The sequence below is a fragment of the Stigmatopora argus genome, chromosome 22 (genome assembly GCF_051989625.1).
Source record: "Stigmatopora argus isolate UIUO_Sarg chromosome 22, RoL_Sarg_1.0, whole genome shotgun sequence".
Classification (NCBI taxonomy): domain Eukaryota; kingdom Metazoa; phylum Chordata; class Actinopteri; order Syngnathiformes; family Syngnathidae; genus Stigmatopora; species Stigmatopora argus.
This window is the reverse complement of record NC_135408.1, coordinates 9,023,747-9,049,043: the sequence shown is the minus strand read 5'-3', so window position 1 is coordinate 9,049,043 and position 25,297 is coordinate 9,023,747. Positions and strand designations below refer to the sequence as shown.

The 25,297-nt window shown below is 41.5% G+C and overlaps 1 protein-coding gene across 6 annotated transcripts in view; it reads left to right on the top strand.

Moving 5' to 3' along the window:
• cadm1a (cell adhesion molecule 1a) overlaps window positions 1–25,297 on the top strand; it is a 196,657-nt gene that overhangs the window by 77,465 nt on the left and 93,895 nt on the right. The window contains exon 3 of one of the 6 annotated variants that reach the window (XM_077592228.1): window positions 740–856. The exons of the other annotated variants lie outside the window; for them this stretch is intronic. The gene's annotated coding sequence lies outside the window, so the exon portion shown is untranslated. The remainder of the gene's footprint in view (window positions 1–739; window positions 857–25,297) is intronic. 6 annotated transcript variants of the gene reach the window in all.

Here is a 25,297-nt window from a genome sequence, read left to right as displayed (position 1 = left end):
AATTAGTAAAATTATAGCTTACATATATTTAGTATTTATTTTTTATTACAATGCAGTCTTGGAAATGTAAGTCAATTTTTGGGGCGGGGCCAAAGCAACTGCGGAAAAGGCACCTGTATTAAATTGCTAGAGGTAAGGAAATATGCATTGATTTTATGTTATAGGCGATAGATTGTTTTCTTATCGCTATTCACCTTACACACTGCTCGGTCCAACTTTTCTGCAGAGTTTACAGGTTCTCATACCCAAAAGTTGGTTAACAGATTTTTTGGAAGGGCCATCGCTCTTTGCTCTGGCTTTGAAGTTTTCTACCGACTTTGATCACCTCTGCCTGGGGGAAATCATTTTTTCCACAAATATCAGACTCCCGAGTTGAATCCCGCAGAGTACGCCATCTAAGATCTCCTTTTAAAAGGCTATGCTGACGTCAACATGGGTTCCCTTTTATTCCGCAAAATATTTGCATCGTTTTCAACCTTTAACAGTGCTGAAAACAAAAGTCTTCCTATTACTACTACAGCATTTTACTGACTGCTGATTTAGGAAAGATAAAACGATGGATTTCATTTAAAAAAAAAATCTTATAGTCCAACTAGTAACCGACTGACTCCATTCCACAGCATTTTCTCAGACATGGCTCTTCGGTTTAGTTCTTTGAAATAACACTTTACTGATTTTTACATCCTGCTTTAGTGATATTGTGGTAACCTTCTCCCTCTGTTCTTCTTTTGTCTTGTAGGTAAGCAATTTTCCTTCCTCTCTGTGGGTAGCAGTGGAGATGCGTAGCGTGTGTCCTGCCACCGTCAGCCCGGGCAAAAGTTTCACGCGGCTAAAATGCAAGGCGAGCGTGATTAAGGTGAAACACTGAGCCGTTGCGCCGCATAACAGAAATGGCAAACATCAGCAGCATGAGACACAGACACATTCCAATCCATTTTGCACTGTCGTATGCAGTCTTCTCAAGTGTAGGATTTTATAGAAATGCCAACTGACATTGTGGTATTTATTAGGTCGTAAGAAAAGGATCAAACGTGAACTCTTATGAAATCATATTATGATTAGCCACAACTAAAAGTTTACTTCTATAAACTGTTTATGGTAGATGATATTGCTCGGTATTGGTTTTTTGGAAGAATTAGAATAACAAAGCAACAAATACTGGAATTCTTTGTGATCGACTGCAAATATATTCTACTTAAGTTTATTTTCATTCCTGGAAGTCATTGAGTTTGATTTATTTAATAAGGGGACAGCACACATTAATGAACATTTATATTCATGATAATGAATACTTGAAAATGTGTAAGATGGTAGCCAAGAGCTAATTTTCATCTTTAGTCCCTTGTCTAGGTTGAAGATAAATGATGACACATACTAGACACACACATATGATCGTAATTTTGTTCGTCTAACAGCCAGGCTTGAAGATGATTGGCCAAGAGGTTCAGAGACGGGAGTTCACGTACTTTAATTGCTATTGAGTTCCATGTATGTGAGAAGGTTCTTTGGCTGAATGCACTCTTTTTGAAGGGAACTACACAGTCACCTCTAGAGCCAGCCCTTGTTGATGTATTGGAACTTTTTGGTACTGCCAATGGGAGCTGATGATTTTAACCCTTACCATACAAAGAGTTACGGTGCCAGTGATTATTTTGCACACCACTAAAGGGGCGTGAGTATGCATCATCGTTTGAGATAGTGTCACAAATTGTGTGTATTCATCCTTATATTTGTACTTTATCTTCAAACCTTCTGTTTGTTGTGATGCAGTACTGCAATGCAGCTTTTGAGCAGATGTACATTTTGTGGTTACCTTCTAAGCGACGGAAGTGGTGAGGGAGGCATTGAGGGCGTTGCTTGTCGGTGTACCAACCGCCTTTGTGCACAAGAAGTATTGCACCGTCATATTTGAAGTATCCGTGGCTGGGTGGGGGTGCGGGTGCTGGAGGTGTTGTCAGGGGAAAGCTAATTAGCGTAAGTACACTGCATCATTGTGCCGCAGAACAGAACATCTTTGCATTTCAAGCGCTCGCTCCTTGCTTTGACGTCTTTTCCAAAGCCGTCAGCGGCGACTTTGCATAAGGGAGCTTGTCAAACACATCCAATCATGCATTTCTGCAATTCTGGACATTTGTTATCCAATGGTGAATGCTGAGGACTACATCTTTGCTTGTTTTCATTACTCGAGCAAACACGCCACGGAAGTATATTGTAATAACGCTAAATCACCCGCTGCCCTTGGAGCTACGGCGAGATCAAAAACTGCACAGTAGACGGTTTTTTTAAGCATATTAAAAAAAATGCTGTCAGAGGGGGCTAATGTGCCTGTGCAGTGCAGCCAAAAGCCATGCAACCCCTCCCATAAAATACAAGCCCGTAATCATTTTATTTAGCACTTAGCAGGCGATGTAGTTAGCCTTGAAATCTCCATGGAGAATTCCATCTCGCTCCGCTGTGTAAAGTGCAAATGTAAACAACGTAGGGGCGACCAGGCAAGGTTGACGAGCCGTCTGCTGGACTGAACTTTACATAGAAATCTGACTATATCACCCACTGTGTATCCAATCAAGAAAAAGGAGTTTAATCATTTGACAGAACGTCCTTGTTCCCCTATTTTTCTTGCATGCTAATTCACAACTATTCCCAATTGTAATCTATCAATTCACTATATCCATCCCTTCATTTACCATGCCGCTTAACCCCAAAGGGTGCCGGAGCATATCCCAAACAAGTAAAGGGGTATTTGAAAATATTTCTAGAGGGAAACAGTATTTGAAGCAAATGTGATGAATTGTGTTTGACCCGGACTGGACTACTCTATTTTCCTTCTATTTTTATAAATATGTAGTCTAAGATGTAAAATGATAACTGACTGGGAGCATTTTATGGGGTTGGTTACCTGATCCAGGGCCCAAAAAATACATCTCTAAAAATGTCAAGGCATCCACTCTTCTTGCACTCACAGCAAATCTCGAGTTGACCCAGATGACCTTTCTCCACAGAACTTCTTTATGTTTTTAAATTCCAGTGGACTTTGTGAAAGATGAGGAGAGAAGAGAGACAATCGGAAAACAGGAGAAAAAAAAAAACCTCAACGGCGAATGAACTGTGTTTAAAGGTCATACTGTATTGCTGCTTTTTTTTTCGACTACATTCTAAATCTGGTACCTTCTTTTCCCAACAAAAAAAACAAGACAACTGGACATGCAATTTGTTTTTTTAAAGGATATGGTTGGGCTTTCTTTGCAAATTTAAACCACTGACTTTTACAAAAATAGGATGTTATGCAATATTGCAGTACAGTCGTACGCCCTTAACTGCATCTGTTATTGTGTCCGCAAAAGTTACGGACAGAATCGGCGAAAAAAGACAACCTTGACTGGAGAAACCAATCCGAATGCAAAATTATGGACGTAACACTAAGAATCGTAAAGTAGTCATTTCTAATGCGTCGTAGTAGAGGGACCAAACCGCCTAGTCGCTGTCCTGAAAGATTAATGTTTTGTTTTAAAAAAAAAAAAAGCCTTTATATAACTTTTATTTGCACTGAGCAAAGTTGTCAGGTAAAAAGCCGTTTTAAAACCCCCAAAACACATGACTACTTCTTTGGATAGCTAAAGAAAACATCCTTTTATGTGTCCTCTGGAGTCCATTCCGCCGCATTTTGCATCCGTAAGAGCCGATCTCCAAAGAGCGCTATCATTTTGCTGTCACTCCGCCTTTTAATTCGCCAGCCCGCACTTAGACGGATGTTCGCAAAGGTAAAGACAAAGCATGAACTGTGAATGAACCAACCCGCTACTATTCAGGCCTTTTTAGGCAATCAAACTAGGAGATTAGCATGACATCGGTAATTGTGAGCAGTCAGCTACTGATTACAAATGAATTTTCGATGAATGCAGGGAGACTTTGGGCGAAGATGTTTTAGATCAGTCGCAAAAAGAACGTTGTGGCGACTGTCTCCGGTTCTCGCATCACCAGCCGAGGACTAAAGAGTGAATTTGTTCCTCAAAAATCGCTCAGGAAATTGAACATCTAGTGATTTCAGTCGAAATAAAAAATGAGCATTTACACGCGTCCTTGAAATTGTAAGGCTGAAATGTTGTGTTAATAAGGCTATTTTTAGTTAAATATAACTAAAACAAAAAACTAAATAACAGGCAGTCAGTGGTCAGAGTTCAAAAAAATCATTATAAATTTAAGGCCCAGTCTAAATTTGGTTTAAGTATTAAATGCAGGAATCCCCACAACGAGGGATCGAGATCACCAATATTGCATAAAATGCAATTAATTTTTTTGAATGAAACATACCCCGATATTATTCAACTCTTTCCGATTCGTCTCTTTCGTCGGTGTAATAATCTAAATCAACTCAACCTATGATGTGCAGTTTGCTTGACTATGCTGGTATTCACCGCATTAATTTTAACTACAAAATAGCTCAATTTGATCCTACTAATTGAAGTTCAGTTTATGTTATGTGGAATTGTTTACCAAAACATTGTTACAAGAGCGTGAGATCTCTCCGCCATAGTTCAGAAAATTGTATAATGCGCTAAAAAGCAAACAATTCAAAAACAAAATACAAAGTAATGTTTGAAGTATTTCTTTTTTCCTTCCGCGCTTCTCTTTACAGCTGCATTTTGAAAAGCTTTACTGGGGAAATCATCTTTTATTCAAAAGTGCACCATATGAGTTTCGGTGCTTTCTTCTTGATTTTTAAGGCACACTTTAATATTTTAGCAACCCCCCCGTACACACACTGTAGTTTTAAGTGAGGAAATTATAGCTCCTGGAAAGTATGTGAAGCTATTCTTTTTTTTTTTTTTCATTCTTTGAACCCTCGAGACAATATTATAAGTATGTTGTTCATGTCAAAGGAATCAAAATGAAATCATATTTAGCAAAGCTGTGTTTACAGGCATTTTTTATACTCGTGAGTTTACGAAGCTAGACCTCCCAGTTTAAATGAATTGGATGCCAATTGTTGTTCTTGGCTTGCAGTGAGTTAAGAAAGACACCCATTTGTTGACAAGAATTTTGCAATAATGCTGTTTTTCTGATCAGAAACTGGAATATTTTCATAATCTAGGAGAGTCGAGAAGTTATTCGCCTTGTCCGCGACAGTGCAAACATTGCTCATTTTTCCATTACAACATAGCTTGTTTTTCCATTTAATAGTATATTGATGTCCTCACCCGCGTATCGATAATTGTCAAATTTGCCATATTGTGAGATCATCGTTATCGTGAGCCTTGTACCACAGATTGGGAGGTGCCCAAAGCCGTGTGCGGTCGATTGGTCGCCGGTCTTTTGGTCGCCCTGACCGCGACAACGGGCGACCAAAAGACCGGCGACAAAACAAGGTAAAACAACACGGTCTATGCATCAATAAAAGTCAACAATGGCCATGAGCAGTTTCACTGAGCCGACGTGTGAGTGTATGAGTTTGTATGTTGTCCCTTTTAGAAGCTACGTCAGTCAGGGTCTTAACAAGTTCTCCAACAAAAAACAATAAAAGTCCGGGAAATTTTGAGCTTTTCTTTAGCCTAATAATTAATAGGACATTAAGTATGACTAAATAGTAATTCGCAGTTTGTATTTAGGGAATTTGAGCAACGATTTAAATGGTAATTATCACTTACCTTCCGGGCGACCAAAAGACTGGCGACCAAAAGACCGGCGACCAAAAGACCAGCGACCAATCGACCGTGTACCGCCCAAAGCTTGCATGAGCTTCGACCGAAGAACGACAACTGAAAATGTGTCATTCTAACGGCGGTTGACTTTGGTTTGTATTCAGAATATTTCGCGAGAAACCATTAAAACCGTGTTGCACTTTTTTTATGCCGCATCTCCGGAGGAGTCCGTACTGCCTGCAGTGTGAGCTGCAGGGCCTGTCCCAAAATTAGAAGTGAAGTAGCTACAGAGTGAGGTTTGAGAATTCCTTGGTTCCACAAGATACATGCTTTATTCTCTTTTAAACCCAATAGGATTTATGATGTGTTCTACTCCTGTTGTAGACTGGATTTAGGCAATCCCTCAACCTTTTACTCGTGTTCACGCTGTCATGCCGAATATGTTATCGCATTGGCGGAATGTGGGTGGGTGGCACTTTTGTGTGTGCGTCACCTCGTGAGTGTGCCTTAACATGACAAATTAGACTCGGCTGCAGAGTAATCACTCCGCCGCTACCTGCTCGCCGACTGTCGAACATCCCACTCCTCGCAAAAGTCAAAGACGAGAGAGACGTGCCTTAACGGCTGCCCGCCGTTGTTCTTTTTTTTTTTACAAATGACGGCGCTAACTACATCTCTCTTAAGCGCCCCGCTTGTCGAGTGCGAGACGCATTCATCCGCTTTTCGCCCGATGATAAAAGTCAGTCACTTTGTACTGGAGAGCACTTCAAAGTAAGAACGGAGTGGCTCACATTGTACCCATTTGTTTCCAAACGGGAATTTCACAGCAATTAATGACAGGAAAAAGCTTTCTTTAGAGAGATGTTCTTTTTGTTCCCCTCAGGTGTCAATAATTATGTTTCATGCTTGCTTCTCTTCTTTAAAAAAGACAACAGAACTGATCACTTGATCGGAAATGGGTCCTGATTGTGTCATTTTTAGCAGATTGAAAATCAAATCTGGTTGCCATTGATGACGATAGACGTCCAATCAAGTGGCATGTTAATTGAAACACATTTATCAACAGCAGATGTTTAATTCGTTTCAACTGGGAGCGCATTAGCCAGCGAATCTTCGTTCATTTCGCCGCCAAGCCTCCCACCTTAAATGGATAAGACGTCTATAGTGTCTTCTTTCCCTTACAAATCCCAGTATTAACTCTCAGAATCTACAATTTTTTCTAAAGTATAGACAGTTAAAGTTTGCTAACAAAACTTGGGAGAAACTGGAGCTCCCGGTAAGCCCACTGGCGCGGCAACGAGGGAACGTTTGGTTCCGCTCCGGCGAGTTTGAGCGAAGATGAAATGCTTCGCTCATCTTTATGATTTCAATTGATATCGCAGAGGGCGGTGGAAATATTACAGGGACTGGTTCCACAGCTCTGAATAATTGATTTATAAGGCAGCAGCTGTGGGGAAAGCGGCAAGTGGTATGGTAGCTCGCCATGCAGATGAACAGGAGTTGGGACTTGAAGGTCTTTGTGTTATGATTTATTACCCCTTTTGCTTGATGACAATCCACAGCAGTGGCTATCGCTTGTTTTGATGGAATATTTCAGATGATGGTAGACGTCCAATCCATTTAAAATGGGAGAATTGATGCCTGTCACCTTCAATGGCAGTCAATGAGTTAAACGCTTTGGGTTTTTCACATTTTCAAAGTTGTCGGTGAACAAATTTTCCGAGTCGACTTCCCGCAGTGACAAAAGATGTTTGTTGATATCTCATTCTCCTCATCATGCTACAGCGCTCAGAGCGACACGGGGAAGGGATGGCGTTTATTAGAATGCAGCCCGCTTTCCATCTTGCTACGAAAAAAAAGAAGATAAGGGCGCTGGGAACAAGTTGGATAAATAAACAGATCATGTGCCATATAATTAACCTCTGTGGGTCTTTGACAGGCTCCAAAAATGCTTTGGGCGTATGAGGTGGACCTCACTTGGTTAATGTTTTTTTTTGTTGATATAGGTGGCAATTTCCAGGGCAAATTCCTGGTAATTATGAAAATACTAGTACGGCGGTACCTCTACTTACAAAGTTACTTAGTTTTGTAACTCGAAATGCATTTTACGTGCAGAAGAGGTCATTTGTACTATCCATTCTAATACTACCCCTAAAATAACTGCCAGACCTCCCACTGCAAATGGATTGGGTATCAATAGCCGTTAATGGCAGCCAATGATTTACGTATATCCATTTTCTCTTAAGACCTGCTCGCACAAAAAAAAAAAACACAAACGGTTCCAAAAGGCAAAATTCTTTGATGTTGAGAAATTTGGCTCACCCGAAAATTGGGTCGTTCAGCTTTTAGTGGTTACGTCTCCAATGGTCTTTGAACTCGTTGCTCTACATATGTGTAGGACTTAGCGTTTGAGACTTAATGATTCATTTCGCCGATACAGATTAGCCTACGCGAGCTTCAGAGATAATGCCGGGTTGCGTCCCACTATCTGCTTTGGATTGCTATCGACAGAAGCGCTGCCAACCGAAATATAACGCGGATTAGGTATCAAGTAACAATAACCCCGTTGGAAAAGGTCTTCGCTTCCAAGACTCTTCTGTGATCGGCAGCCGACGAACGTCGAGATCAACGCAATTCCGATGCCACGCGTCCTCCTACGCCTTCGGTCCATGTGAGGCGATGTGGCATCGGGTGTCAAAATAGCGCCTGCGTGAGCACGTGAACGTCGAATTATTGCTCCGCACGTGCCGGTCCTATTAAAATGCCACCTCGACTCGGGGAACGTCTGCTCGCATAAGGCAAACAAGTTAATAAGCGCCAGCCGCATTGATACAAACTCTGTAATAAGCTAATTATCTTCGTGTTCTCTTATGTTACCCTTTTTATAGCATCAACAGTTCCTAGCTCAATTATAGTGGAATTAAATGGCAATTGTTTTCATGGAAAAATGTAAAGGTCGCTAATTTGGTTCTAACAAATTGTATTTTTCTAACACATGAACCCCAAGTGGGGAGAGAAATAAGGTCGGCTTTCTTCGCCTTAAAAATTAAATAATATAAATATACTTCTATCACTTGCAGCGAAAAGAAAAGGTGAAAAGGGGAATTTTGGAAAAGTGAGTTGCAAATAAGCCGAATTGAGTCCTGAAATTCAACTGTAATAACTCTCACGGTGCGTTTGACGACGAACGACGTTCAATTGTCTGGTTCTTCTCATCCATCAGCTGTGGATTTAAATTTTAGATGTTGACGCTGAAGATGAAATTGCTAAAATGTGGGTCCAAAAATTTTGTGGTGTCAAAGCAGAAGCTGTCATTGTGATTCTCATAGGACCGTAATCGAAGGCTTGGTGAATATACGTGAAATGCCAACAAAACCTCTTGTCAGCTTGTACCTCGAACCCTGTCAACCACTTGGGGTGTTTACATCCCTCGCCTCAATGTCGTGTCGTCGGGTCTGCCTCTTTCATTAAAGCTCGGGCTTGTGATTTCCTCCACGCTTGGCTTGCGTTGCTCGGCCCGGGGGAGCCACACTAGAATGCTTCATTTTCGCAGTGTTTCCTTTTTGCCCCGCTCTTTCTCCAACGTCTTGATTAGCAAAGACAACATTACTCGCCTCGCGGGACGCCCAAGCTCCTGAAGTGTGAGGCCGTGTTAGTCCGTTTGCTCTCGGTAGCGTAGAAAAAAGAAAAAAAAAACAATCCCACAAAGTCACTTAAGAGCATAGAGGTTCTCTCTCTCAGAAATTGAATGCGGCCAACGGTTGCTTAGTGTGTTTAGTTACTAAGCTCTATAGGCAGCGCAGTGCCACGTCAGCACAAGGCCTCTTTTGTTTAAGTTGCCACTATTGGTCCTTATCAGCAGCTTATTGAATGCTTGCAGATGCATTGTGCGCTTACACATTATGCAGCAGAAAATCCCTTATGTGCGCTCTCTTAAATGAGATGTAGTTTGCATTCATTTTTTATAGTTTAAAACAATTCCCCAGGTCACATTGTAGACCATCGTAATCAGACGTTTGCGAAAAAGCTTGGTCAGATGCATCCCCTTGAGCAAGAATCACACATCTCATTTTAACACACTAGCCTGGACAGACAGTGGGGTCAATTGAGAGTACAGTTTCTTTTACCCTGAAAACTAAATGCTGAACCCCCATAATTGCTTGTACAGTTTCAGCTATTAGTTATCGCTCGTTTGTATTACCAACAGAAATGAGCACACGTATGCTTACATTTCGGTTTTGATAATACTGTATTCACACACCATCACGACAGGTCTTTACCGGTCAAAATACGACTTGGAACAAGATAGTTTTTCCACACCTCTAATACCTAAAACGAGTGTTTTTATTATTATTATTATTTCTTTTTTTTAATTGACTGACTTAACTTACTTCTTTATACTTTGCTCAAACATGAACTTAAAATTCATAGCTCGAGCGCCGCAGAAGCAAAAAAATGAATATAATAAAATAAAAGACATTGCTTTCAGACAGTTTTCTTATCAAGTAAGATCGACACGCACGCCCTCTTTTATAGCTCAACTGCTGATCTTTCAGAATTGCTTCTTGTAGCCAACGCGCCCCCAGTGACAACGCGCTGTCAACCCAAATCCTGTAGCCTCACCTTTATACAAACTGCAAATAGGAATGCACTTGCCCAAGCTTCTAGGTACAACAGCTTTGTTACCAAGGAAACTTGGGGCAGAAAGACGGTAAGTCGCTGGGAAACTACAGCCTTTGTTCGCAATCTATTCCGCCATTGACCGAGGTGCGGATGAATGGACGGCGAACGACTGATCGTCCGTGTCCGACTGAAAGCGTCTGAGACGATTGCGTGGATCGACAGCAATGAGACATCCTAGACATTCCCCTCTCTCACTAGAAGTTGGACTATCTTTTGTGGATTGATTTAGATTGCATTCTGTGTGATATCGTCCAGAATATGTTCCTTTTTTGGATATTTGAATGAAACCTTGTTACCTACGACACCCTCTCTTTTACTAGTCTGTTTGTGTGGATGTGAATCTACAGTATATGCGAATGGTGAGTGTAATAGTTAGATCCTCCACTAATTTACTTGTTCTCAGGGGATAGATATCTTTAGTTAGCTGGACATTGCTTAATGATCTCAACAAGGTCCTCACTTTTAAAGCCTCAGGTAAAGGCTCCAATTATCGGCCTGTTCTAGAAATTATCAAACATTTTTTTTCATTCCTTTCGGAATTGGCGCCGCCAGAACATTTGTCTCTTTTTAAAGTGAGGATAGCACCAATTGTTTTGCGGTGTGGAACTAACAATATTCCTCCAACGTTGATTATCAGCTACCTTTCAGAAACGATTCTCACGGTGGTCCGCTGTCTTTTGCTCCTACATCCCGAGTTGTCTGCCCGACTTCCTCCGAGACATTACAAACAAAGATCTGATTACGGATGCACGTCGCGTAGACTTTGTATTTGTTTGTCAAGGCTTCCTTTCTCAAGCCTTCAAATGGTGCAAAATTGCCTCGGAATGCGATTAATTTAGCCCCTTTACTTGAGCTCAGAGGAGTCCGTGAGAGTGCTAAGGGGAGATGGAGGGAAGCTTGTGATGAAACCAGCTCATTACCTGGACCTCCTCTTTATTGTTTTCTTTTCTGCTGAGCGACGGCTAAGGTGTTCACCTGATAAAAAACCAAAATGTAATGAATTAAATCCTTGACAACCTACTTCAATTGAATGGGAATGGCTGTTGTGCTGGGCAGTAAAAGACAGACATACAGATCACGGCTTTTTAACTAACTGGCTTTCATTGATAGCGGCACCAAGGTGTCCAATCCAATATGACAAAATGGCTAGTAGCAGGCTTATGGAAGAAAACATCCAGGTTCTACTGTATTTGAGGAGCGTGATGGCCAGAAAGGGTTTTAAATTGGTACCGATCTTCAGAAAAACGTCTTGCCAGGTAGCAATTTTGCACTACTGCTGCAATGTCAAATGGCCAACCACAGGCGAGGGAATGATACAGTTCCAAAAAGAGCTAAGCCTTAGCTGTCAATTTCTGATGGCCTCACGTCTGTCCAAATGGTATCCAAAGCGAAATAGAAAAAGTATGGTGTGACTTTTGGGACGGCCTACATTTTCATGCCATCAAGGATGTACCTGAGCCTTGTCGCGCCGCTGGCATAAACTATCTGCATTCTTTTCAAGTGAACTTTATGTAAAAGTGTCCTCTCATGCCGTTAATTGAATATGAATATATATGAGTTTGTCACGAGTGGACGTCCAATCCATTTGAACTGGGAAGGTGGCAGAGAATGAACGTGAGTTGGAGGCATTGAAACAATAGTCTAGAGAAGAATTCCAGTAATAGCAAGCATTTGTCTGCCAAGGTAAAAAATAAAAAAGGTGAATATCTAAATTCATGAATGTGCTGTTCTCTCTGCTGTGCTAGTCTAGCGGGCGAAAGTTAACGTGTGCTTTTTAAGCGCCAGTGGCAGAAACAGATAAGAGAGACATCTTGAGCGGAAGTGAGACTCTTGTGATTCCGTTCAATTTGGCTCATCTCGTCTGCCGGGAAACTATCAGAAAAGGAGTGCCTCTTCGAGGCTTCCTTTTCCTTATTTCTTAAAGTTGCTGCACAGGTGCAGACAGACCGTAAATGTGGTGGCAGAGTTGAAGGCCTCGGAATTGGGCTTGTGTGGTAAACATGTCAACATTAGGGTTTGTTTGTGATCGAGAAAAGTTTGATTTTTCTAGCGTGTATTAGAGAGTCAATTCTTGGAAGGAAATATTCAATTGCTGTCTGCTTTTGGGTCCAATCCGTTGATTCGCTCCTTTCTGTCAAAACAGATTGGACTTCTGTCTGGTGCCATCAATGTGGCCAGTAAGTTAATTTTTTGGCTGAAAATTCAACTAGTCCGGCCCACATGAGATCTGGTTTGACACTCGTGGTCTGTGGCCTTCATCCGAGTTATGCGCTCTAGCAATTTGCATTCCTGCCGACAGTCGCTGATTTTTTTTCTTCACCAGACTAGTTTTGTCAGCAACTAGTGACAAGCGTGCCAGTAGTTATTTTGTCTTTCAAAAATCTGTGTGATATCAATGAACACCAAAGCAATTTGACAAATCGAAGCGCTGGAAAGGTGAGGAATTCTCGTGACGAAATAGTCGATTGTGTCTAAGGCAGCCCAATTAGGAACGCTGTTGGAAAGCAGCTTCATGTTTAACAGGCTCATAGTAAGCATGTTGACTCTCAAAGTCGACAGTCCTTTGAAATGTATACACAAACAGTCATCACCACAGTATGTTGACAACTTTGAAGACTTTTTTTCATGAACATTACAAATCAAATTTTTCCATTTGTTAGATCAGTGCACTGTATTGTGTGTCTGTAGCAACATTTCCATTCTCCAGGTGTTCGAAGCTCAATCACGGCATGGCGGCATTATCCGTAATATTGATTGATCTGTCACCTGCAATGTTTCCTCGGAATCTGACTTTGTCCTAAGTGGTTTCATTAATTGTGCTCAATAGAAATTTGGCGCGATTCCCTCCACTCCTTAGAATGGCAATTAGTTTCCTTCCACTGTTTACTTACTGCTTTATGGCGTATATAATGAGGCCTTGTAATTCCCGTCAGGTTTAGCCATTCTCTCTGGATTGTCGGCAGCGTGGGTTTCCTTTTCTCTTTATGTTACCCTTTCCTTTCATGAATATTTGTCAGTGCTTGCCCGTCACAAAACACTGAATAATCTTTGAGCCAAAAATATAGAAAAGCCCAGGCTTGTCAGTGAGTGAACTCGCAATTCCTTTTCGTCGTACTTCGTTAAAATCCATAAGCCCGGGGGTAGGCCATCCGCTCAGGTCGTTATCCTAACCAAAACACATTTGAAATCATCCCATAATCGTCTCCCGATCATAATTGGCTCACAGGTGTCCCAAACAATTATGCCCAGATTGACTGTACGAAGATGATAATGCACTCCTATTATAGAACAAGTGACTATTTTGGCTAATTAAAAAATAAAATAAAAAAATAACCAAATAGAGCGCAGGAAAACCGCGTATACACATACATGGACAAAACATGTTGGGTTACGTGGACTACAATATTAACTTTTGCTACAATACATACATTTGTAATACACTGTATATGGCACAACTAACTGTGTCTGGCTAAGAATGCTCATTTTCAGTGCCATTGACAACCTTAGATGTCCCATCCGTTTTTATTGGGATGTGTAAATGGACCAATGAGTGCCCTGTTAATGGTTAAAAACCACACAGGCCACTTTTTTGCATGGCAAATGAGTTACTTTTGTTCGTTTTGTCTTTGACGGACGAACGGGGGACTGTTTTTCCGTCTCCTTGAACGAATCTATAAAGTGTACCCTCCGTGGTGCAATTAACAAGAGCTGCCGACAAATCCTCAAAGGATTCATTGCTCTTTTCATTGGCTTTATAAATGTCACAGATCAGACAATGGGAACACACCAAGTAAGCTCAAGTTGGGCAACAAAGTCTTGCTTCCTACATCCTTTACGTATTGATAGCTTGCCTTTTTAATGGCCCTCCACAGATGATTTCACTTTGCATTCAAATCCTGCGTTTAAGATGTTTTCGTTCGTAGCTGCTGTTCAATCCGCTCAAGGAATAATTATGGTATTTCTAGAATATAACATATTTTGCCGGAACTATGGAGTGTCTGAAGTGCACTTGTAACATCATTGCCCCCTAATCTTTAAAAACTTTGGTGAGGTTTCATGGAACATTAAGTTCTTAAGATTAGTTTGTAAGTAATTAGGTTAAGTGTCTTACTATAAGAAAATACTGTGTCAAGTGTGATCCTAGTATCTCTGTTTGGAAAAGTATAGCAGCACATTATTTCTAAAATGTTGGAAATTATTATTGTACTTTTAAATGATTTATAATTGCAATTTTTTATTATTATTCTAAATTTACTTGATAAGGAATTTGGAAGTTGTGTTTTCGATCTTAAAATAGTGACATGTACGTATTTGATGTGTGCATTAGAGGGTTCCACTTTAATAAATAGGATGTGGATTTAGTAATTCAGTGTTGCTTTTTTAGGATATGTTTTTTTTGTAATGAGATATACAAGGTCGGTGCAAATTGAAATCTCCATAGAAATTGGACTTAAGTGGTCAGCTCATTTCTATCCATCCGAGCGTTGAAGCCAGGTAAGATGTTGTTACGTGACGAAGATACGATGTCTGTTGCGGTTAGTGAACAAGTTAATTTCCTGCGTCACGAGTAACTCGTGTTGATTACTGGCCTCATCAAACAAGCAAAAATGATTAAAGTTGTTTTCCTTCTTTGGAAAATAAAATACCATTTCAATAAAGACCCCCCTTAGCGGGAATACTTCACACTGATTGACAGAGTAACGTATTAGGCCCAGGGCTCGCCTTTTGTATTTTTATTTATTTATTTATTGGCAGTGTACTTGGGGTGAGTACATTCTCAAACTGTCAAAATGTCAAAAGAAATAAGTGTTAGTGTTTTGCGATGAGGCAACGGTTGCTATGGAAAGTCCATTTAATGTGATTTTTTTTTCTTTCGTACTATTTGATTGGGCTGCGCAATATAAAATAACAAGGAAAGTTAAAAAATATGAAATCATTCAATTGCACCCATTTCCCCATCGATTGTTCATCCCTTAAAGTAATGGAATATTGTTGTATTGGAGCATTTCTTCACATCTACATTATTAAATGATCCAGAGCAAGATTGAGGCAAGGGAATTTTGAAAATGGGAGCATAACATCCAATTTAGAGTCGACCTCAAATTCACCATGGATCTATTACCAGCAAATATAATATTTATTAACACAAATAAGGACTATATATACACCATGACATTCAATCTGTCCCTGTCAACAGCAGTCAAACAGTTAAAATCAGAAATGTATGACTCAAGACTCACCTTTGTGTGAACAACAGCAACACCACTGAAGTGCAAATGCTACCCCAAGCCCCCCACGTTTAAGAAATGGTAATAACCCGCTTGGGTGAATTCTTCAGGAAAGTGACATAGATTTTCTACTGGGCTCTTTGATCTTATCATGTGATCTCTCAGATATGTCAATTTTCCAATGAAGCGGTGTGAAAGTGAAGACCTACCCGGCTTACTTTTGAAGTCCGAGCATAGCGCTTTGAGTTTATCCAGAGGTTGCAAAATCGAAAAGGAGAGAGGCAGGTTTTAAGTGCTGCTGGAGACCTCCTGCTTTCCGCTGTTGTTCAAAAGTTCCCCCACTGTGCTTATGTTTTTCTGCGGCCGTAGGCGCTGCTCATTTGGCGCCACGCTGAAAATCCTCAGCGTGAACACCGACTGCAGCATCGCAGATACGTGAAGCTAGCCCATCGCTGCAATGTCCTGGGTGGGCACGCGTATACGTGACTTTCAAGATGATGGGTGTACTTTTAAGACCCACATACTGAACTTGGAGCCACATTTTTTTAGACTCCTGGACTGGAAGCTGGCTGGGATCATTACATTTCACTTCCAGAGGCTCCAGTTTTTCCCCGGCCACCGCCATCCGGGACAAATAGCCCCCCGTGTCAGCATTGACATTTGGATTTCGCAGGTCAATTAAAAGGAACGATTAAAATGAACGGCGAGATGGGATCATGCAAAACACGACTGTCATCTTGATTAGTAGCCGACGTTAGCGTCCGGCTTCTCTTCTCAGGTTGGGGCTTGGAGTCTCTAAATCATTTATCTTTCCATTGATTTTCTTATTTTTCCTTTCAAGCCTTTGGTGCACCCATTTCCCATCAACTCTTTGCCTTGTTTTCCTCATTCTATTGTGCTCTGACACGTCTCCTCCTACTATAGATTTGATGTCTCGCCCTCAGTCAGGCCCCATTCGGCCTGTTTTCTTGTTCCTGTGTGGGTGTGAAAAGCCAGTTTTCACCGCTGTGGGCTTTTATCAGGCCCCTAGACGGCAGACTCTAATAATGGGCTGGAGTAGCTGCTGGATGACAAATCGTACTTGTGGTCTATTATGCTTAGCAATGCAGTTGTACTCGTGCTGCTTAAAATCCTATCTTTACAGTGCACAAAATGTCAAGAATCAAGTATTATCGCAGACTTTTCACTGCCTCCACCCCCCTTCTATAACCTCGCTGAACTTGTTTTAAGGGCCAATGCTGTCTCAAGCGATTCAGCAGATGCTCGGTTGTTCTTGAAGTACTAATAAAGATGGCTGATTTTTTTCTTTCCTCTGGAATTGCCAATGAACCGCTTGACCTCTGTTGTTTTTATAGATGCGTTTAGTAAGTCAGATTTTGCAGTTGAAATTAAATTGAATTTCGATTGATGTCAGTAGCAGTGAATGAGCAACCAAATAGTCCAGAGTTGTAAAGATTAGGGATCCTATCACAGACCCGATCGCGTCAGTTTTAGAAGACCAGAATTGGGTGCAAAAGATCAAGTTATTAAAATGTATTTATTTTTTAGTATTAACTCAACATTCAAACTTTTGTTTGTGAAGGACAGTCCAAATGTTTATTTTTTCATTCGGAGTTGGGGAGATTTCCCCGCCAATCGCTTTCCAACTCGCGCTTCACCCCGATAAACAAATTACGGTGCACACACACTGACCGTCCAGTCCAGCGTGATCCCGGCTTAAGGCAAAGTCAAATCAATGCACCGTCTGTTAATTTATCTCCCCCCTGACAAGCCAATAGGCTCTCCAGAGTGAGCTCACTAATGAGGACTTCCTAAAGGTTAAGTAAACACAGAGAATTGGGTAGGGGAGGTCTGCGAGATGATAGAATGATATAGTTCCATCGAGGGCAAGCTGCCGACTCCATCACTTTATCATCTTATCCTAGATAAAGACCTTGGATGAAGATTGAGATTTTTCACCTTCACTCAATTGAAGCATTTCCCAGGTGCCTCGGTAATGTGTGTGACACGTTTTGGTCAAGTGCAGACTTGGACTTGGCCTTTTTTTGAGGGGGGCAGCCTTGATCCACTGCAGAGTCTTTAGCTACGATGACAACCAGGGATCCGGCTAGCATGTGATGCTAGCAGCTCTGGCACGAATCGAGTGCGATGGATAAAAAGGGCGTTTTGATCGTAGGCAGTACGCAGGATATCATAGCAATGATGACATCACAAATTGGTGATTGTCTGAACAGTTGGCTCACAAACTTATTTTGGAAAATAGGTCATGAATTCATCGGTTGTTTGACTTTATTTGGCACATCTCAGTTCAAATGGATTGCGTTAGCCTATACATGAAAGTATATAATATATATCTTAAAGAAAATAGTCTGGAGTATCCCTAGAGAAATTTCCCTTTCAGTTTGTTCTGGAAAAAAGCTAAAATCTACCGTAACAATGGCGTAATCATCATTTGGGAGGGACTGGTTGTATTTTCTGCCTCCTCACAATATTTTCTCCTTTTACCGAGTTGGACATTTTGAGCAAAGTCTTATCAGGGGGGCAGGGGGGGCGACCAAGCACTGGGTATTTTTTCCTTACCGAAATTACACTGGAATCTGAATATCATGCGAGAACAGACGATCTAAACTACATCTCGTGGCGGAGCCCGCTTACTTTCTCATGAATAAATAACAAATGAATGCGAATGGGTAGATGGAGACATCAAGTCTATTACCATTTCGTTGGCCTTGTCCGATAAATTTGGGGGGAAGAAATGAGAAGCGAATTGCTGCATTATGCACCTAATTTTCTTTGAGGCTCCTGGCCCTCATTTTGCCGGATAGTATGGAAATGATATTACTGTTGTGTCATCGAGAAGAAGTTATTTTGATGACTAGCAAACTTTTTTAACTTTCCAGTCCAGATCCTTTTGGAATTTTCTGCTAATCACCTTGATGAATAATGCGCCGTGATCTAGCGTCCTTTTTTAGCCTCTTGTCATTGTTTTCAATGTTTATTTCTATATTCTCAGACAGTTTTTCCCCTCGCCTAATCCCCATCATCCCCGGCAGAGTTTCAAGGGGCCCACTCAAAAAGCCGGCAGAAGAAAAAGCTGGAGGTTCACTGGTGGGACTCCCTTGATGTTTGTGTCTTTGTTTTCTATGAAGGATTGAATTGTATTCCTCTCCCAAATGCACAAAACAAAACCCAAACTTCCCACATTCTGGCATTCAAAGAAAGCAAACGCAAAGGTTAAGTTTAAGCCGTTTTCTAAATCTTTTAATACATTATTCATGTCCATTCCTGCATTAATCAAATACTTAATTGGTCTTTGAGCATGTTTGTCCTCAACGTAAACTTCAGCAATGTTTACGGCCCTTGAGCAATATTCAAACATTTCAGAAGAGTTTTGATTAGGGTTTTCCCAATACTGTCTGATACTGCAAAAAAATAGCTGTTTCGATGGATTCTCGTGCCGGCATTGCTCGCATTACTGTGCTGTTTGCACATAACGCAGGTGATCATTCAGATCTGGAGCTGGGATTAGGCATGACTCTAAGGCAGCAAAAAAAGTCAAATTTATTAATCGTTCTAAGGCAGTCGGTACACGGTCGATTGGTCGCCGGTCTTTTGGTCGCCGATCTTTTGGTCGCCGGTCTTTTGGTCGCCCGGAAGGTAAGTGATAATTACCATTTAAATCGTTGCTCAAATTCCCTGAATACAAACTGTGAATTACTATTTAGTCATAATTAATGCCCTAGTAATTATTAGGCTAAAGAAAAGCTCCAAATTTCCTGGACTTGTATTGTTTTTTGTTGGAGAACTTGTTAAGACCCTGACTGACGTTGCTTCTTAAAGGGACAACGCATGTACATACAAACTCTTCTACACTCACACGTCGGCTCAGTGAAACTGCTCATGGCTATTGTTGGCTTTTATTGATGCGTAGATCGTGTTGTTTTACCTTGTTTTGTCGTCGGTCTTTTGGTCGTCGGTCTTTCGGTCGCCGGTCTTTTGGTCCATTGTCGCGGTCGGGGCGACCAAAAGACCGGCGACCAAAAGACCGGCGACCAAAAGACGGTGACCAAAAGACCGGCGACCAATCGACCGCACACGGTTTCGAGGGATTGGAACCTCACTTGACTTTCCGTCTCAATTGGAATGTACCGTACAAGTCATTCTGGTTTTTGATGAATGACATATATTTTGGATCAATACGTACTATCCCTCGTCCATTCCGTCCAATATGATGATGTCCTTAGACGTTTGTCTCAAGCGGCAGGTTCAGTCCGACGCTAGCCGTTGCTATAATTAGCTCGGCAAGACTCGCCATGTTTTTTTTTTTCGTCAGGGCGCCCGTGATGGATGACGGCGCGCTCTCACTCGGAGCTCCCTGACACCGCCCCATCTGCTCCGGCTTTCCACCATCTATACCTCGTCTTTAGCCTCTCTGCCCCGGGCTCGCCTCGACAAATAGTTGTTGTCACCTCGCCGCACTGTCGCGAAATGAGAGATGGGCGAACACAGGCTGTAATTAGGCGAGCGAGGCTTCTGCGCCGAGGAAATTGCGCTCGCTTAATCCCCACGTGCGGCCCACCCCCTCCGAGGTATGTCGTCATGGCATCGTTAAGGAGGAAAGAGGATGCTGTCTGTCATGGTGCGGACAAACAAAAGGGCCACCTAGATCTATTTTAATGAGGATAGCCAGGCATAAACAACCCAGCAGCTTTTTTGGGGACCAACTGTGGATACTAATGGCTTTATAATGAAGCGTTTCTGATCTTTGGACCATAACATTTGTTTTCCTCTCTTGACTCGATGGTTTGGTGATCCAGCTCATTTTGAACAGACTGTAAAATCAAATTCACTACTATCCATCTTTTCATTTTTGGCACATTTAATCGGAGCTACAAGATTTATGAATTGGGAGCACGGCGAGAGTAGATGAAGCGGCCATTCATAAGAAAAGCACGCCCGTAGATATCGATGCTGGTGACATTTTTCATCGTGTTGAAACTTTTGACAAAAGAGGAGGCTCAAATAGTTTACTGAAACAAAATACTTGGCTTGAATTAGGCTCCGTTTGAATAATATCCTGGACATTCAGGCCCGTAATAAGCAGAGCAAGACTGCCAAGCCCAAATGTATTAGACTATTGTTTTTCCCTTGGCATCATAATTACACTGAAAATAATAATGTTTTAAAAAATAAAAGAGCTACCACGTGAATTTGTTCTTTGGCATTGTGAAATGCAATGAAATCCAATAAAACAGTGAGGACAGTAGGTTCTTTTCAAAATGTAAGATTCTGGCATGAGACCTGAGGAAAGGTAATTGCTTTATGTATTTAAGGCGTAAATGAGTGGGAATTGGAAAGATGGTCAAAGAGTCGCAGTTGTAATGGAGAAAGCTAAGTGCTTGCCTGGTATCTCCCTTACCCATTAAGTCCATGTAAAGATACACACCACTTTTAAACGAAATTCAATGAAATTGTGACAGGTCCAGCTTCGTTAGCTAAGCTTTGGTCTTTATCACATTTCGTTAGATAATAAGTTTAAATGGGGAAACGGGGATAATGATAAGTGATGATATGATAAATAAAAATTAAGTAGTCTCTCATACATTTCAGTATTTTTAGCCTTAACTAGTTTTTTTTATTAGGATTTTTTTTTATATCTATAGCACAAGATAAAGTGATATATTTGTTTATAATAATTTAAAAACAATAACAGATCCAATCGACAAACATTCATTCATTCGCTCCTCCCAGTCAAAATGTATTGGAAATATAGCGCTGTCCATGGTACTGAAACAAGCGCATTTAAAGCTTTAAATTCCTTGGATGCTAATTATTTTTAATTGTAGTCAATAAGTTAAGTATTTCAAATAAATAAATGACATCCCCTGAAGGCCTTCAATTTACGTTTAACAAAAATCCATGGTTGTGTTCGCCAAAGTTGCAAAAGGGATGCTTGGAAAATCCAGCTGGGCCTGAACTACCCATGAACACCCCCGACTATCTCCTCCCCTGCCAGACATTACTCCTTGCTTGGTTGGCTCAGCTTAAAGTAGCGGAGTATAATGGAAATCCTCAGATGATGCCGAGACCACGTTCGCACTTGGCTGAACTTTCAATTCCCAGCTGTTTTTCCTCCCGACCAAACCCTCTAGCCGCCCCGCACCTCCTCTTCCTCTTCCCACACGAGCTTCGCCAACACCGCCGCTGCCTACGCCGCTTTTATTACCGATCTGGCTTGACTGCTCGCCCGTGTCAGGTGCAGCTAAGGAAACAAGAATAGCTGAACGGTGAATGCCGTGTCAGAGAAGTCGAAAAAGTCGTGGTTTGCGGAAAATAACATTCACATTGCTGATATATTTTTTTATATCGGTGTAAAGGTGGAGCACAGATTCAGTGGACCAAATTATGTTTCATTTCAAATATAACTGTGTACCCTACTGTAAAATTGTTAGATTTGATGTCATGCGTATTTACACATAATTTGGCTAAAAAGAAGCTGCAGGAAATTGGTGTAAATCCTCTATTTATTGGGGGAACCAATGTGGCGAGATGACATCATAGAACATAGAATAGAATACATAGACTGCATGGTTGATGACAAAGGCTAGCCAGAAAGAAGCGATCTGGTCACTATGATAAGGAAAGCATGAATTACAAACATAATGGTAACAAAAAGAGTTAAATTTTCCAAAGTTCAAGTGTCTTTTGGGCAACACACTCTACTCTAACTCCAATTGTAAATTCGCTCAATTCGCTCCTCCTAGTCAAAATGGGTGGGGCATATGTCATCATCAATGGCAGCCATTGACATAACAGTGATACCCTTGTCTTTCCTCACCTCCCTCGAAGGCAGCCAATGAGGTAAAACTGCTCTCAGCAGGCCAAGTAGCGATGACATGGTTATGTAAGCTAAAAAAGAAACGTAAGATCCTTTAGTGCTTTTCTTGAGAAGTTGGCAGGATGAAACAGTAATCCCCCCACACCCCCTTCCTTAATGTGGGACGCATTTTGGAGATCATGGAAAACATTTCATTAAGTGTTTTCGCCTTTAGGTGTATTGATGTGCTTGTGTAAGCTCGCAGTGGGCGTAGAGGAAGAAATACACCCTGGAAAAAGGAACACAACTTTCCATTTCGGAGGAGTCGGAGCAATTCTCTCCTGTCTGCGAGGGAGGAACTTGTTATTGGGTGCCAAAAACATTGAGAAGTATTGAGAACTGGCAATAGAAAATATGTTTAATCTTTTCAACGGACACTCTGAACTGACCAGGCGCTGCGTTGGCATGAGATAATTGGCGCTCTTCCGTTCTAACACGTAGAAGAGTAGGAAGTGTGAATCTGCTGCTTGTTCTCGCAACTGAATTATTTTCTGTTCAACCCCATGTATCTGTTACATGAAGGACATTAGATGACCGAGTGTCTGTATTGAACGGGCTGTTTTTTTAGCTGAAAATGACCAAAAGTACCGATAATTCACAATATGCAGAGTAATTGTGTAAATATATTGACAAGCCTCCAGAAAAGGCTTCTCATTGGCTGTAAGCTCTTGTCTTCAATGGCAGTAAAACATGATCTTGCAATGCTAGCCTTCCCAGTATAAATAAATATCATTTGATAATAATCCAGGAGTAGACAATTGTTGTTATCTCTGAGCCAATCACGTGATCGGAAATCATCCTTCTTCCTTTCAAAGCTAAGACCACTACTTTTGCACATAACTCTGGTGCACAGGCCAAACAGCAGGCCCCCCCTTGTCCTCTTGGGGTATACAGCGTGCCACCACGGGCAAGTTGGACCTGGCGGAACGGCCCTCCCGAGCTTTGGCATAAAAGCCGGCACCAACTGTTCCAACATTTTGCGGCTCACCGTGTTCCCAAAGAATGGCCGCTCGTTTTCTCTCGCCCCGTGGGACCATCTTGTGCCACCACTCAGCCGTGGGTGCGATTAGCCTTGGCCGAAAGGACAGATTGGCATGTGTATTTTAATTGCTTCCATCCAGATTTATTTGGGATGGATTCATTCAGGTTGAGCTCTAAAATCTACAACCGTATTGGTTTTTGCTCTGAATCTCATATTAGGGCAACTCGCGATCAGGCGCGATCGTGTTAGCATGCTCGGTATCTGGCGCATAGCGAAATGAGCACACGTCGCAGCTGAACGGTCCGACCCGCCATCAAGGCGAGTTTCATGTTATTTCCGTCGGTGGCGCACAATTCAAGTGGAAGGCATCCCGTGAGGGTTTGTACAGACTTAGCTGTTTGGCATCAATGCTACACTATCATCACGCGGTAGGAGACTTTATTTTCATGCTTGGCGCTTTCGGCGCGCTGGGGTGAGAAAAAAATGTTGAGGCGCTCTGGAAGGGAGGGAAAATAAGAGTCTCAGTTAGACAGCTAAACCGACAGAGTGACGTAATTGGTAAACAAAGCCAATTTGCAAAAACACAACACGTTGAAAGAAAATGCTCTTAGACAAAAGGGGACATTTATAATGTGCAGTCATAGTACGATTTGTTTTTTTACACTCTGAATTGTCTTGGTTTAAGAATGCATTTTGAAGATCTTAGTCTGGTCCAGGACTGAACTCACATAGAACCCGGTTTCAGTCCAAGTTCTGTTTCACTTGGTCTTAATGGTTTCGGCCAAGTCTAGATGTGTGTGTGTGTGATTGATTGATTGTCTGCATTTTGACTTAAGTTGGCTGGCCTCCAACACCCTGCTATATCTTACAGTACAAGTGCTATAAAAATAATAATAATAATAGTTTGTTAAGTTATAAACCTTGAAGTCTGAAATGCCTGCTCCGGACCAAAATGGGTATTCTCCCTTTCAGTTTCGTTTATGGGCCCTTGAAAGCTTCTCATGCATCCTGTTATGACAGATATATGGCCGCCAATTCCCATGTCAATCGGCGAAACTCACCATCGTGCCCGCTCCATAAAACGGCCGTTTCTTGCTCCGGTTATCAGTGACAATATTATGAAAACTAACATCTACTGCAGCTTGGACGAAACAAGTGTAAAACATACTTCTCACCCTTGGGAGTCTCGCTAAGAGTACCTATGTTCTCTACCTGGTGGAGATCCAAGAAAAGATAGCATTGATAGAATACCTGCGGTTGTATTATATTCTAAACATATATGATGGTGGCTTGTGACTTTGTTACTTCAAAGGTGAAGAGGCAGATGTTTAATTTGGCCTGCAGTTTTGTGCTTTGTGGAGAGTTAATGCTTAAATGTGTTCTCATGAAGCTATGTAATCCTCTATGTGATCAAGAAAGCGCAAGGTTTGAGGGTTACGGAAATGATGTGGTTGGGGTAATCCCCCGAGGTCTTACTGCTCCTGGAAAACCCAAGTCAGTTTTTTTTGCCTGTGGTTAAATAATCATGCATGAGCTGAGCACGGCAGCTCAGCTACTCTATAACACCCCCCACGTTGCTTTGATGCCTTCATGAAAATGTACGTTTGATATAAAGAATTACAGGAGAATGTGGCAAATGTGTTTTATAATCCAATATGGAATTTAGAAAGCTCCGACGCTAAGAATAGGAGGATGTTTCCTCAGCAAAATTTCCTGAACATGAGATTGACTCGGAAACAAGAGATGGTAGATGGAGTCATCAAACTAAATAGGGTTTCTGATTGTCTTTATCATTTAGATGGCATATATGTATAAAGTAATGGAATATTGACTTTTTGGTTGGCTTGTGTATGAATAATTCTCTGGCGTTCCTGATCTCATCAAGTGT